Genomic DNA, 14,328 nt, shown 5'->3' on the forward strand with positions numbered 1-14,328 from the left:
GGCAAATGCACGTTCTTTAGAGGTGTAGATCAAAAGGGGGTGGATGAAGAAAATAAGTCTAGAAAGAAAAGAATTAGACAGCCAGACAGAGAGAAAGAAGGAAAGAAAGGAAGGAAGAAAATAAGTCTAGAAAGAAAAGAATTAGACAGCCAGACAGAGAGAAAGAAGGAAAGAAAGGAAGGAAGAAAGAAAGAAAGAAAGGAAGGAAGAGAGAGAGAAAGAAAGAAAGAAAAAAAGAAAGGAAGGAAGGGAGAGAGAGAAAGAAAGAAAGAAAGAAAGAAGGAAAGAAAGAAAGAAAAAACTTTCTATCAACGCGTGTATACATCCATGGCCATGCGCTCGCCGGAACTACACACATTGCAATCCATCGTGTGTGGCCCCCTGCTGTGACCGTAGATGCTGGGGTGAATTATCTTCGCGGACCGAGGTCAAGAAACAGGTGTTTCTATACTTAAATTTAATCTCTTGAGGGCAATAGGATTTGTATTACTGGGAGAAGATATTTGTTGATAAGGAAAAATGGGGTATACAGCCCTCAAACGAGAGATTTTCGTCATGCTGACAGTGTAAAAAAGTCAAGCATTTGTCCAAAAGGAAAAGAGAAAATATGCCAAACATTGCCAACGGCCAACCTTATTTCACCACACAGGGAGTAGTAACTAACAGAGAACAAGGTTATATTATAGAATGAGTGGCCTGAGGTAGGTTTCGTGAGGCACACCCCCATCAAAATATAATCTGAGTGCCCCCCTCCTCCGTGCAGTGATGACCCCCCTGCCCCTGGGGGGGGCACTCAGTATATATGCATAGTGGGTATGTGCCGCGGAGGGGACCCCCATTTTTACACTCAAATTTCCGTTCCAAGGCATAGGCCTAGCATTTTTTGTCTTATTGAGAAAAAGAACAAAGAAATTCGCTTCAAAGCATAGCATTTTCTTTTTATCGAGAAAAAAGAAGAAATCCGCGCCAAAGCTTTGCATATTTTTTGTTACGCCGTTCTGCTCACATTGATCTGCTACAATGAGCTGCAATTTTGATGAAAAGCGGCCGCAGAGCGCTGTCCGACCATTGTCCGAGTGCACCCGGCCCGGCGGCCGTGCTAGCTGCATCATGCATGCTAAGCTTCAGTCTCTTACCTAGGGATACCTAGGGAAGTTTCTGAATGTAGGCACGTTATGCCTCTGTATTCAGTTCTAGGTTTTTCCTCCTCAAGATGGCTGGCTCACTTCCGGGAACAGGGCTTTCGTAGTCATATTTTATTGGCTCATTTTTCCAGCATCTATCCAGGGCAGCTTCAAAACTGTGCACACTTGGGGCAGTGACAACATCATTATTTAGGCTGTTCCATGTCTTACGTATTCTAACATAAAAAGAATTCCTATATTTTTGGGTCTTTGTCCTTGGTATGAACAATTTTTTACTGTGACCCCTGGTATGTTCACTATATTTTTCTTCTAGATTAAGTTTTGTACATTGATCATAATTATTAAAGTGTTTATATGTTTCAATCATATCACCCCTAACTCTTCGATAAGCCAGAGTTGGGATTTTTAACTGTTTAAGTCGTTGTGGATAGGAAAGCTTCCTTAATTCAGGGACTAATTTTGTTGCCCTTCTTTGTACGTTCTCTAATGCATGTATATGTTTCTTCAGTATAGGGTTCCACACAGCATGGGCATACTCAACTTGTGGTCGGACAAGCGACTTATATAACAGAGCAAAGTTATTTTTGTCAAGATAAACAAAAGTTCGTCTGATCAAGCCCATAAGCCTGTTGGCCTTGTTTATCTTTGATTGCATGTGTTCTTCAAAGCTGAGTTTATCATCAATTACAACACCCAAGTCCCTTTCGGAGGTGACATGTTCAAGCGCATTATTCATTAAAGTGTATGGAAAAGATTCCTGCTGGTCTTGCATGTTGCCAATAGAGAGTACACTACATTTCTTGGGGTTGAATTTCAGCAGCCATTTATCTGACCAGCATTTCAGATGGTCAAGATCTCTCTGGAGTGAATTGCAATCATTCTGATCTCTTATAAACTTGAATAGCTTGGTATCATCAGCAAAAAGATAAACATTACTTTCAGTAACAACATCTGGAAGATCATTATTTTGGTTGTTGCGCTGAACTGCGTTGGCTCCACTAACCCATACATATGGTAAATGGGTATTATAGTAAAATGTCAGAAATCGTTGAAATAAATCCCAAGAAACGACGGTTATTCCTGTCTAAGTACATGCACGCATGCCCGTTCCAAGCAAAAAAGGGATGCAATCATACATACGCACTCGCGATCCGTTCCAGGGACCCACGTTTTCACAAACATTTGTAGTTCCAAGGACCCTCCTTTTTACAATAAACCCGCTCCAAGGTCCCCGTTTTTGTCTCGCCCGCGGCACACCCCTACCCCACTCCTAGTACCAATGAGGTCCAAACATTAACATGTATGGACCTCATAGGCGACATTACCCAAAAATATGGGTTAGACAATGCTGTTCTGATTTCCAACCCAAGACTTTGGTAAATGTACGCCTTAATACAAATTGGAGTTAAGTGATATGACTTTCATTTGGTGGGGAGACATTAAAAGTATTAATTAAGTAGTTCAAATTAAAATAGATTATCATTAAACTTACATTTCAGGCCCTTTTTGTTGATTTTCGGTGAGCGTTCCACACAGCTGCGACGAGTGATCAACTCCGAAGTGATACGCGAACTGGTCAGCTGATCGGTCAGGTGATCGGTAGATTATCTTTTTGTCAGACGTTCATAATTTATGTAAAGCGTATCAATCTTCAGTATCTTGATTCCAAAGTATCAGTATTGCAGATAAATGTCATTATTGATTGGAATCAGTGGCGGATCGGGGGGGTGGGGGTGAGCATTTCTGGCGGATCGGGGGGGTGGGGGTGAGCATTTCTGCCCGATCCCCCTATTGAGATTTGTAGTAAATATTTTGGAATTAAATACGTTGTTCATACTAGTTATGCGACCCCTCCCTTATGATGATCACAGCATTATTTGTAATGGGGATATTTCGTTCATAATTATTCTTGTCTCTTCTTTCTCTTTTTTAGCCTTTTTTTGCTTGTTAAAACCTTTTTTCCTTTTTTTTTGGGGGGGGGGGGCTCGCCAAATTTTACGTGGGTCAAAATTACCTTCATTTTTTTAGTGACAATCTTTTTTTCATTTGTCCAGTTCTACGCGAGACAAAATTACCTTCGATCATTATTATAGTTAAAAACTTTTTTTTATTTTTTATTTATTTATTTATTTTTTTTTGGGGGGAGGTTGCCAAATATCACGCGAACGTTTTTCAGCTTTTACTGTTTTATTCGACTTATAATCAAATATTAAATGGGGCTTACCACAGTTTTTTTTTAAGTCAATTCATAAGAATATTCCTCCTCAGGATTTGAGCTTTCTTTCATGAAATATCAATTTTTTTCATGATTACCAAAAATACTTAAAATTTTTTATCAGTGTATGCCTATAAAGCTTTAGCTCATGCGTTGCGCCTGCCATATTTTAATGCTGATCAACTTTATGCTTTTAATGAATTCCTAAAAACAATAAATTCTCAGATCATCAATTTTGTCGCAATCGAATAATTCGATTGCGTCTCTCTATCAGTTTTGAATATTCATAAAAAATATCAGCTCGTGCTTTTTGCTCATAATATTTTGATTAGTAAATTCTTCTCTTATATAATCGAGTCGGATAGATAGATAACTAGAGAGTTGGGGGGGGGGGGGTCCCTCAGCTACTTGTCCTCGCTTATTTGTTATTATTTGTTATTATGCTCATGTTGTGAGAGCTTTGTGTTTTCACCTTTTTTTCTTTTTCAACCTTTTTATTGTCTCGGAGCTTCCCTCTATTTCTTTACACTATATAATGTAGTCCTTTTTACCTCATTGTTTCAATCATTGGCGGCGGAAGCCCCAAATTTTAGGAGGGGACAACCTAAAAAAATTTGACAAGCAAAAAAAAAAGGCTCTCAACCCAAACATTTTAGGGGGGACGTAGGAAAATAAATTGACAAGCAAAAAAAAAAAAAAAGGTCAACAACAAATTTAGGGGGGAACGTCCCCGCTTCCGCCGCCTATGGTTTCAATTCTTTTTTTGTTCTCATTTCAATGAAAACATCATTATTAAACTGACGTAGAAGACTTTATTACGAAATTTTGACATTGTTTTGTTTCATTTGTTTGGCTTTCTTTTTTTCTTCTCATCTTCTTTTTCTTCTTACTTTTTCCCTTTCCTTATTTTCTCTTCAGTATTTCATTCAGGTATCCGCCAATTTATACAACACCAAGCATATAGAGGCGGATAATCAGTGAGGGAGCATGACGGTGTGCCGCTCTAAAAAAAGGAGGAATATTGGAAGAAAAAAAAAAGAAGAAGGGATGGGGAAAAAATAAAGAAAAAAAAAGATGATGATGGCAATGACGATGATGAAAATTATCTTGGTGATGATGATGGTTGTGGTGACGGTTGTGGTGATGATGATGGTGATGCTAATGATAGTGGTGATGATGATGATGACGAGATGTAATTTTGTTATTTTGTCTTTGAAAAAATTAAGTAGTGCAAAGTTGAATTCATTTAAAGTTTATTATGAAAATAGCAGAAAAAAATTGGTATGCGTTCGAGGAAAATCCATCCCCCACCAATCTTTTTCAAAGGTAAGATTTTTTTTTCCCGGGGGGGGGCCACTTCCATTCACGAGTGGATACCATGCGCGACCATGGGGTCTCGAAAAGCACCCTAAACACGTAATTTCCATATTCTGAAAATGCACCCCTTAACAAGTATTGGCGTGTGAAACCCTACCCTTAACAAGTATTGGAAACAAAACGATACTCTTGGCAAATATTCCCTGAAATGAACCCCTAAACAAGTACAGGAATGTTTTATTGTTACGGGTCCTTCGGTCGTCGGCTTTACCTTATTTGGTTTAGTACGACCCCACCTTCTACACCTCGCGCAAATCGGACTCTAAACACGAAGTGTTGGAGCAAAAAGGACATCCTTTATAAAACATTTTGATTTTGTTTTATCATCCCCGCAAATTAGACCCTAAACACGACGGTTTTCCTAGCGAATTAATAGATACCCTTTTTTCGTTATTTTTGTGTTTTTGACACCCTTATCACGTTACGTAGGTAACGTGCCCTATCGTGAAAAGGACATCCTTTTTACGTTTTTTTTTGGTCGCGCATGGTATCCACTCGTCAATGTAAGTGGCCCCCCCCCCCCGGGTTTTTTTTGTGACGGCGTAGGCCTTTGCAAGCAGCTATTATTATGGTAAAAAAGTAAATGAAATGTCAAGAAATAGCCTACATGATAATGATTTTTATGGTACATTTTAGTAGGCCTATATTTATATCAATTCATACTTGTTATCAAAAAGAAAAAAGTGGGTCGTTACGGACCATTAAAAATGGGAAATTTGGGCATTTTATATTTAGGATAGAGCAACTGCTCGTTATAGACGTCACAATAAATCAAGCATTCTAAATTCTATCAACTCCATTTTTTGTCAAATAACACCTTCATCGATATTTTGAAATGATTTTTCTCATATTTTCATCATCTTTTTATCAGGGTGAAATTCCCTTTAATTTACAAAACAGATTCGCAAACAATATCAAGAGTAGTGGGAGGCAAGGGTGGAAATCTAAGGTAGGGGACCAGGGGCTGGAAAACAGGCAAAAAAAAAACAAAAACAAACTAACAAAAAAAAAAAAAGGAAGGTTTATCACCCCCAAAAGAAGGTCGTCTCGTCCAAAGTACATGTTTTACTTCGATTTAAATGATGTAGGCCTATTTCTTTCCATCATATATAAAAGAACAAAAATAGTAGGGGGACATTTGATAATGTGCCCCTACTATTTTGGGTTAGGGGGAAGTGTCCCCCTGGGATTTGCGCCCATGTGGGTGGGGGGTGTTGCACCTCCTTTCGGAATCATTATGGAACAGTGTGAATAGTCGCTGTGATTTCGATCTCATACCTATAAAAAAAAATAGAACAGAAGAACGCCTTGACCACAGGCCAAATGCCTAACAATTTTTCCGCGGCATTAGCGACTCTCGTAAGGGGCGCTCCATTTATAAATAAAGTTGCATGTGTAGCTGTCTATGGCAACAGAATCTATCGCAGAATTGAAGCCAGAAGCGTGGGAATTTTCAAGAAAATTCAAGAAAAGAACCGGTGAGTACCGATTTAACAGTACTAATCTAATTAGTTACATGTATTGAATTATAAGAATATTCAATTTTTCGTGAAACAAAGCTTAGTTCTAAGCTAGGGTGGCCCAAATGCGCGTGAGTGGAGTCCCAGTTTCTTAACACGGGTAAGTATTGCGTTGTCGCCTAGAGTGCCCTACCCCCCCCCCCCCCCCCCCCCCCCCCCCCGCCGCAGCCCAGGCTGAGTCTGAGACAGTCTGAGTTTGTTTCATCTAGCTGGGCCTAACATTAAACTTTAAAGCAAAAATACTTGAATCACGGGCACTGCACATCAAACATGAAATCAACATTATGAAAAATGTCAACAACTTGCTCAATTAAAACACTTACAGACCTCCGTTGCATTGTTTACATCTAGCAGAAAGCCTCCACAAGCAACACAAATTTCAATATATGGGGCAATGAAAGAGAGGATAGCATTGACACGTCTTTCAAGTGTAAAAAATGAAAATAAAATTGCGAATAAAATTATCGAAAAGTTAAAGAGGGCATTCTTAAAGTATTATCATACCTGTTAAGTCAAATATCATCGAAAAGTTTTAGTTTGATAACATGATAAATGAGAGCAAAGAGATCGAGATGGAAGACAACAGTCAAAACACTGGCCTACTCCCCAACATACGCTAGATTGGCCGGCCGTCCCGGTATACCGGTACGGTACGTAGGGTACGTTACCCCGCCGCCGCGCCGCCCATGCCATGCGCCAGGCTAGGCCGCGCTAGCGCAAGTGAACTGAGCCAATTCAAAAAAGAGTGAGCGATCTAGCTAGCATTCTGACACGACCTTGGAAGAAGATACGGCCTCGATCTGCTGAAGAAGTTAGGCTAGGTCTTTGAATTCTTTCATATCAATAACTGAATCCTGGAACTGAAAAAATGGCTGAAGGAGTGAATACCCCTCATTCAGCTGAGAAGAAAGAAGAAGGAGAAAATGGAGAAATCCCGAATGAAGCAGGAGAAAACATGGAAGTTGGGCTTCCAAATGGTGCTGATGCCACTGTCACTGAGGAAGAGCCACAAGCGCAGCCAGAGAGAGAACTCACTCAGACTGATCATATAAATAAGTCACTTCTTACATCATTTCTCAACAGATTGAATGATCCAGCTACTTCATCTCAGTTTCCTAGCACACAGATTATTGACACAGAGCCAGAAGAATTAGAAAATTAACAAGAGTGACGTCAGAAAACGATCGTTGAAGATCGGTCAATCATGTCATGAAGATCGAAATGTGCACCATGCAACCAGGGAAGTGTTACACTTACCTGATTCACCAATTTAAAATGGAACCAGGAACAAGGAAATTACTACTACAACAAGGTCTCAGTTATGTTTGATATTGTGATATGATTTTAAGAGATTTTGACAACCCAAATGCCATCTTTGATCAGAAAAATAGAACTCCTGTGCCAAAAGCCTTCAGTCTTTGTATGATGAAATCCGGCATTGTTGCTTACTAAAGCTGAACTTAGTAACATTAGACTACCTTGGCTTCGTCTGTTATCTGTTGAAAAAATGTCTGAAAATTATTAAATCTCCAGAAAAGACAAAATATTCTGCCTAAGGCTACGACATTAACTATCCTGGCCGGGAGCTTGAGATTATTCTGTGTTTTAAAGAGGGATCTACATCTACTCATATGCCTTTCAGATGATGATCAAATCCAAATTGAATATGTTCTTCTCACTCTGTCAGATTAGGCGTAGGCCTATATGCTGCAATTTTTCCAACAACGAGGAAAGTTCGAGACTGCTTATGAAATTAAGCAATGTTCTGGTGACTTCTGGCCTGTGATGTGCAAAGTCTGCACTCTGCAAGATCACGAGGCTGCATTTTATGACTCAAGAAGTGTGTACTGTAATTGGATGCAAAGAAATCGTTTTGAAAATTATGTTTTTTATAATAATTACCGGTACTTTAGTAGTTATTGTGTGATCAAATTGAGTGTGTTTAAAGAGAAATTCCAGTAGTTGCAACACTGATTTCATGAAAAAGCCTGTAAAACAAGGCTTGATTGTCAGTATATCATCGAGGATCTAGATCTGGTACAGTTACATTAACTGAACTTTGTGAAATCTTGAATTCTACGCTGAAAAATGTTCACACCGAAAATCCCCTACACAGATAAGCGCACGTGGGACAATGTATAATTATTTAGGGCGTCGGGCACGACGCTCTACCCGAATCCTGTGCTTATTTGCTGATTTCTCAGCAATTACACAATTTCTTCCAGAATCCTTTGGCACATGCTGCTTTTTATTTATACAGACACTTTGGTGGTCATTTCATTGGATTCTGTACAAACTCATTTTGACATCGTTACCAAAACTAGCATTTACCTTTAACAGCAAATAAAAACAAATACACTGAAATGCAGTTTCAAGAAGCAAGGAGAATACTATAGACCAAAAGCTTCAGTCTCTGTAATTGGTTGTTCCGCTGAACTGTGTTGGCTCCACTCACCAATAATAAAATGTCAGAAATTGTTTATACATTGTAAATCCCCAGAAACAACGGTTATTCCTGTCTAGAAGAACACCTATGTATAAGAAAAAATATTGTACACTCACTTATTGCATGTGAAGCTTTCAGTTCCAGACATATGCCCGTTATTTTATTTGTGTGACAAAAATACATGTACCAAACGGTCTTATGTACACTTTCACAGCTAGAGCACAAGTGCTCATATTTGTGATTTTCTTTGATATTTGAATTTTATTTTGTGAAATCTAAAGCAGGAGAGTGCCTACTCACTCTACGTATGTCTAAGATACACTTTTAACAGTCAACATGCTATGAAAAAAAATGATATTTTTTTACCATTTATTAGGCGTTTAATAGTTTTACATTTGAAGAAAAAGAAATCAACTTCTATGATCTAAGAGGTACTTCGTGCCCTTTAATCTATTTAATAAAGTTTACATTTGTGGTGGGCTTGTGGCTAACTTTAAAGTTTTATCACTGATATGTGATTAATACTTAATAGGATGTGTCTTGACTGAAATTTGCTCGACTAATTATGAATACAGACCTTGTTACAGGATATACGATAAGGAGTCTCTTAATTCAGAATCTTGACTAAAAATTACCACTATTACGGTACTCTTAAATCATGTTGAATATTTAAGTAAAATATATTTGTCACAATGTTGTCCTTTCCTAATATTCAGTAGTTGTCATTAATTATGTAAGGTAATGAGAAAAATTACATTTATTTATTTCCAAATTCAAATATTTGAGGACAAAATCAAGCAATGTTTATCATTGATTTACTTTGTGTACTTGTATGTTTTTACTGAAGTCACACTATTGGTGAATTTTGTATGTTAAATGACTTTGAAAGCATAACTTCTGCAGATTTGTAATTTGTCTTGGTTATTGTTTAAAAATGTCTAAATTCTAGGTCAGTTACATACAGTAAAAACGTGCTAAATTAATTAAAGAAATGAAACCTTTTTTCTATGAAATTGTATTGAGTTGATGCCTTTATTTTTGTGATTTGTCTACATCCTGTAGGGTTGACAAAATCAACAAAAGCAGTAGAGACACACACTTAACCACAGAATAAGAGTTATGAATTTCAAAGTTTGATGTTGTGATGTCACATGCAAGCAGCTCCTTGATACGCATACATTCGTAATTCCGAAGCTTCGTAATTCCGAAGGTTCGGTTATTCCGAAGGTTCGTATTTCCGAAGGTTCGTAATTCCGAAGGTTTGTAATTCCGAAGGTTCGTCAATCCGAAAACGAAATAAGGTTCGTAATTCCGAAGGTTCGTTAATCCGAAAACGAAATAAGGTTCGTAATTCCGAAGGTTCGTTAATCCGAAAACAAAATAAGGTTCGTAATTCCGAAGGTTCGTTAATCCGAAAACGAAATAAGGTTCGTAATTCCGAAGGTTCGTTAATCCGAAAACGAAATAAGGTTCGTTAATCCGAAAACGAAATAAGGTTCGTTAATCCGAAAACGAAATAAGGTTCGTTAATCCGAAAACGAAATAAGGTTTGTTAATCCGAAAATTAAATAAGGTTCGTATTTCCGAAAATGAAAATAATTCATTTTGGTAACAAAAACGATGTTGTCATTACAAGATTACACGATATTATGCAATGATAGTAATAACGATCGATGATACATGCGTGTGTTGGGGCCAAAGCATGTATTTCATTAAGAATATAGGCGCCCTGATCAAGCATAGGCTAATTTCGATTTTATCTGAGCAATTGCTGCCTATAAGCAAATAGTTTAAAGATGCAGGGGATCAAGTGTGTTGGAAGCGTGCGAGCAACCTCTAGATAATAGGATTTGTATTGGAGGGGATGTCATTTTTAATAACAGCTTCTGCTGGTAATAAAAATAAAAATAATACTAATAATGATCGTTGTGAGATGTTGAAAGCGCGAATCGCAAGCTCAAACTAGTAGACATTTCATGTAACAAGACGTAAAGTGAGCATTCGGAGCATTTTTTGTAATCGTGAGAAAGATGTGTATCTTTCTAAAGAATTAATGCGAGGGCGAGCTGTAATTTGTTTATATACTGACCTGGGGCCCGTTGCATAAAACTTTTTACCTGAGAAAACTCAGGTTGTTTTTACAAGAGTTTTGCCCTGTGCTAAAGTCAATGGCGGAAATCAGACTAACCTTAGTTTTCAGTTTTTACCAAAGTTTTCTCAGGTAAAAAAGTTTTATGCAACAGGCTTCAGAAAGTAATCTTTTAAGGACTGCATTTAGTGACTCATGAATAGAATATATATCTCACAAACTGAATAATGAGAGCCCGAACCGCAAGCTTAAAATTTGTGATATTCCAACCTGAAAACTGGACATTTCATACTTCTTTTTTGTAACCATGAATAGAATGAGTCCCTTAATAAACAATACTTGATCGAGCGAGAAACGTGAGCCAAATTTTTCTGATTTTCCAACATGAAAACTGGACATTCTAAGCATTCTTGTTAAAAAAAAATAATAGCTGGGAGAATAGTTTTCAGAACTGAAGTGGCTTCCCTGGGTAAATAATATCTATATCAATATTATCATTCTAGGCCCACATGAAATTTCCAAAAGTTTGAGCACGTGATTCGCTCGCAACATCTCACAAGGATGCCCTTTTAACAGTAATTGACCAAAAAGGTGAATTTTACATCTTCAGATTTGACTTTTTCCCCAAACCGCTTGCTCTCTACGCTCGCAGAAATGAAACGTTAATATATAACTTTAGTGATCACTTAAAAAATTGTGCTCAATTTAGTTACTACAAAACACACAACCTCTTTACACAGATGATAATCTAATGGTGAAAATATCCGTTTCCACCAAATTGCCCCTATTGGCCCCTTTTTTTGCTTTGCCCCCCCCAAAAAAAAGTTCCGCCGCCATTGGTTAAAACACGCATCGTCTTTATGGCTAACTGCAAAAAGTTCTTAAAATGTCCCTTTAGATCAAGTCGGAGCATATATATTTCAGAATTCTCTTCGCGCTTCTTGCTAGCAGTTATCTAAATTTAGTTACATAGGCATCTCGCTTTGAAGATCACACTATTGCCCATCATATTAACAAAAATATATAGCTCGCGCTCGCATTATTTAAAAAGGGTTTATCATGTTATTACATATTTACTTTATTTTATAAGGATAAATCTGATTATTGACTGTTAGGACTACCCTTTCAAAGAAACAAACAAAAATCAACTTTAAACTGCCGATCAAGGAATATATGGCTAAAAAAAATTGCCCCCCTCTATTTGACGAAAGTTGGATCCGCCGGGAGGGAGGCAGGGGGCATCAAAATGAAATAAAAAACAGGGGAATTAATATTTTCCAAAATGGGAAAGTTCCTTTTTCAAAAATAAATATGCCGTCTTTCATGCTTTTTTTTCGAAATATAATACTCTTTTTAAAGTATACAAGTTAAGTTAAGTTTTCAGGCTGGAATATTGAAAATTTTCAGCTTGCGCTTCGCACTCTCACTCGATTGGTGAAATATGCATCCTAAAAAGGTCACTAAATTCTTTCTTTAACAGGTTCCTTTTCTGGTCAGTATGTTTAAGCTCGCGTTTTGCGCTCGTGTTAATTCTTTAGTTAGATGCAAATCTTTTTAATGACAGCAGAAATCTGCTCGGATTTTTAAAAACTAATTTTCATTTTTTATTGAAATAACCTAAAGTTTTAGCTTGTGATTCACGCTCGCAACACCTCGCAATAATGCCATTTTAAGAATAATTGACCACAAAAAAAACGTTATACAACTTCACCTTTGAATTTGTTTTACCAAGCCGCTCGCTCATATACTCTCTCCCGAAAAATAAAGCCTAAATATACATTTTGCCATAATAAGAAGTCACTTCAAAAAAGTTTTTCTCTACTTAATCACTATCAAACACACAATGACTTCAAGCAGATGATAATCTTAAGGTGAAAATATCACCAAAGTGCCCATTTTGACGTATGAGTTTCAATTTGGCTTTACCCCCAACGAAAATTCGTTCGGCCGCCCTTGCCTTCCCATCCTCATAATAATTGAACGGCAAAAGTGTCCCCCGCCCCCCTCCCCTTGCCTCTGCTTTCCCGGTTTTCATTTTTCGGATTAACGAACCTTATTTTGTTTTCGGATTAACGAACCTTATTTTGTTTTCGGATTAACGAACCTTATTTCGTTTTCGGATTAACGAACCTTCGGAAAAACGAACCTTATTTCGTTTTCGGATTAACGAACCTTCGGAAAAACGAACCTTATTTCGTTTTCGGATTAACGAACCTTCGGAAAAAACGAACCTTATTTCGTTTTCGGATCAACGAACCTTCGGAACAACGAACCTTTTTTCGTTTTCGGATTAACGAACCTTCGGAACAACGAACCTTATTTCGTTTTCGGATTAACGAACCTTCGGAACGAACCTTATTTCGTTTTCGGATTATCGAACCTTCGGAATAACGAATCGTCGGAATTACGCCACAAATGTTCGGATTAACGAACCCTTTTTCGTTTTCGGATTAACGAACATCGATTTATAGGCAATTTACGTGTTTCGGAATTACGAACCTTCGTAATAAAGAACCTTCGGAATTACGAAGTGTAACCTCCTTGATATGTCATGCAGAGCTACCAAGTCTCACGCATTATGCGTGAGACTCGAGCAGTTTGGACTCTTGTTCATCCCCTCAAATCTCTGTCTCACGCAACTATCACAGCCTATCCCCATATACATTGTACACAACGTCTGTGATCTCACTCAGATTCATAGAAAATCTCACGCATAGCTGGTCTTTGAACTTGGCATCTCTGGAGGTACTTCGTGCCCTTTAAACTATGTAATAAAGTTTACATTTGTGGTGGGCTGGTGGCTAACTTTTTATCACTGGTATGTGATAGGATGTGTCTTGACTGAAATTTGCTTGACTGATTATGAATTCAGGTATGTTACAGAATATCTTAATTCAGAATCTTGACTAAAAATTACCACTATTACGGTACTCTTAAATCATGTTGCACACCGTATTCATGTAAAATATGTATGTCGCAATGTGGCCCTTTCCTAATGTTCTAATTTACAGTAGTTGTCATTAATTATGTAAGGTAATGAGAAAAAATTACATTTATTTATTTCCTAATTCAAATATTTGTGGACAAAATCAAGCAATGTTTATCACTGATTTACTTTGTGTACATGTACTTGTATGTTTTTACTGAAGTCACACTATTGGTGAATTTTGTATGTTAAATGACTGTGAAAGCATACATGTAACTTCTGCAGATTTGTAATTTGTCTTGGTTATTGTTTAAAAATGTCTAAATTCTAGAAGGTCAGTTAAATACAGTAAAAACGTGTTAAATTAATTAAAGAAATGAAACCTTTTTTCTATGAAATTGTATTGAGTTGATGCCTTTATTTGTGTGATTTGTCTACATCCTGAAGGGTTGATAAAACCAACAAAAGCAGTAGAGACACACACTTAACCACAGAATAAGAGTTATGAATTTCAAAGTTTGATGTTGTGATGTCACATGCAAGCAGCTCCTTGATGTGTCATGTGAATGATATACATGTAGATTCCATAAATTATTTTTTAATAATAATA

General features: G+C 37.4%; 1 protein-coding gene and 1 long non-coding RNA gene across 10 annotated transcripts in view; both read right to left on the minus strand.

The window, feature by feature from the left end:
- LOC121415342 (kinesin-like protein KIF24) overlaps window positions 1-6,902 on the minus strand; it is a 32,859-nt gene extending 25,957 nt beyond the window's left edge. For 7 of the 9 annotated variants that reach the window (XR_005969999.1, XR_005969998.1, XR_005969997.1 and 4 more), the window contains exon 1: window positions 6,762-6,902. The gene's annotated coding sequence lies outside the window, so the exon portion shown is untranslated. Of the gene's footprint in view, window positions 1-1,136; window positions 1,897-6,761 lie in introns of those variants that run through there. The other 2 variants (XR_005969994.1, XR_005969993.1) reach the window with 2 other exon arrangements.
- Window positions 6,903-8,568: 1,666 nt separating this feature from the next.
- LOC121414766 lies at window positions 8,569-13,361 on the minus strand. Its single transcript, XR_005969908.1, has 2 exons — window positions 13,330-13,361; window positions 8,569-9,864 (listed from the first exon to the last, which is right to left on the minus strand). It is a non-coding gene; the product is annotated as an uncharacterized LOC121414766 (long non-coding RNA).
- Window positions 13,362-14,328: the final 967 nt, after the last annotated feature.

Source organism: Lytechinus variegatus, chromosome 5 (genome assembly GCF_018143015.1).
Source record: "Lytechinus variegatus isolate NC3 chromosome 5, Lvar_3.0, whole genome shotgun sequence".
NCBI classification, from domain to species: Eukaryota; Metazoa; Echinodermata; class Echinoidea; order Temnopleuroida; family Toxopneustidae; genus Lytechinus; species Lytechinus variegatus.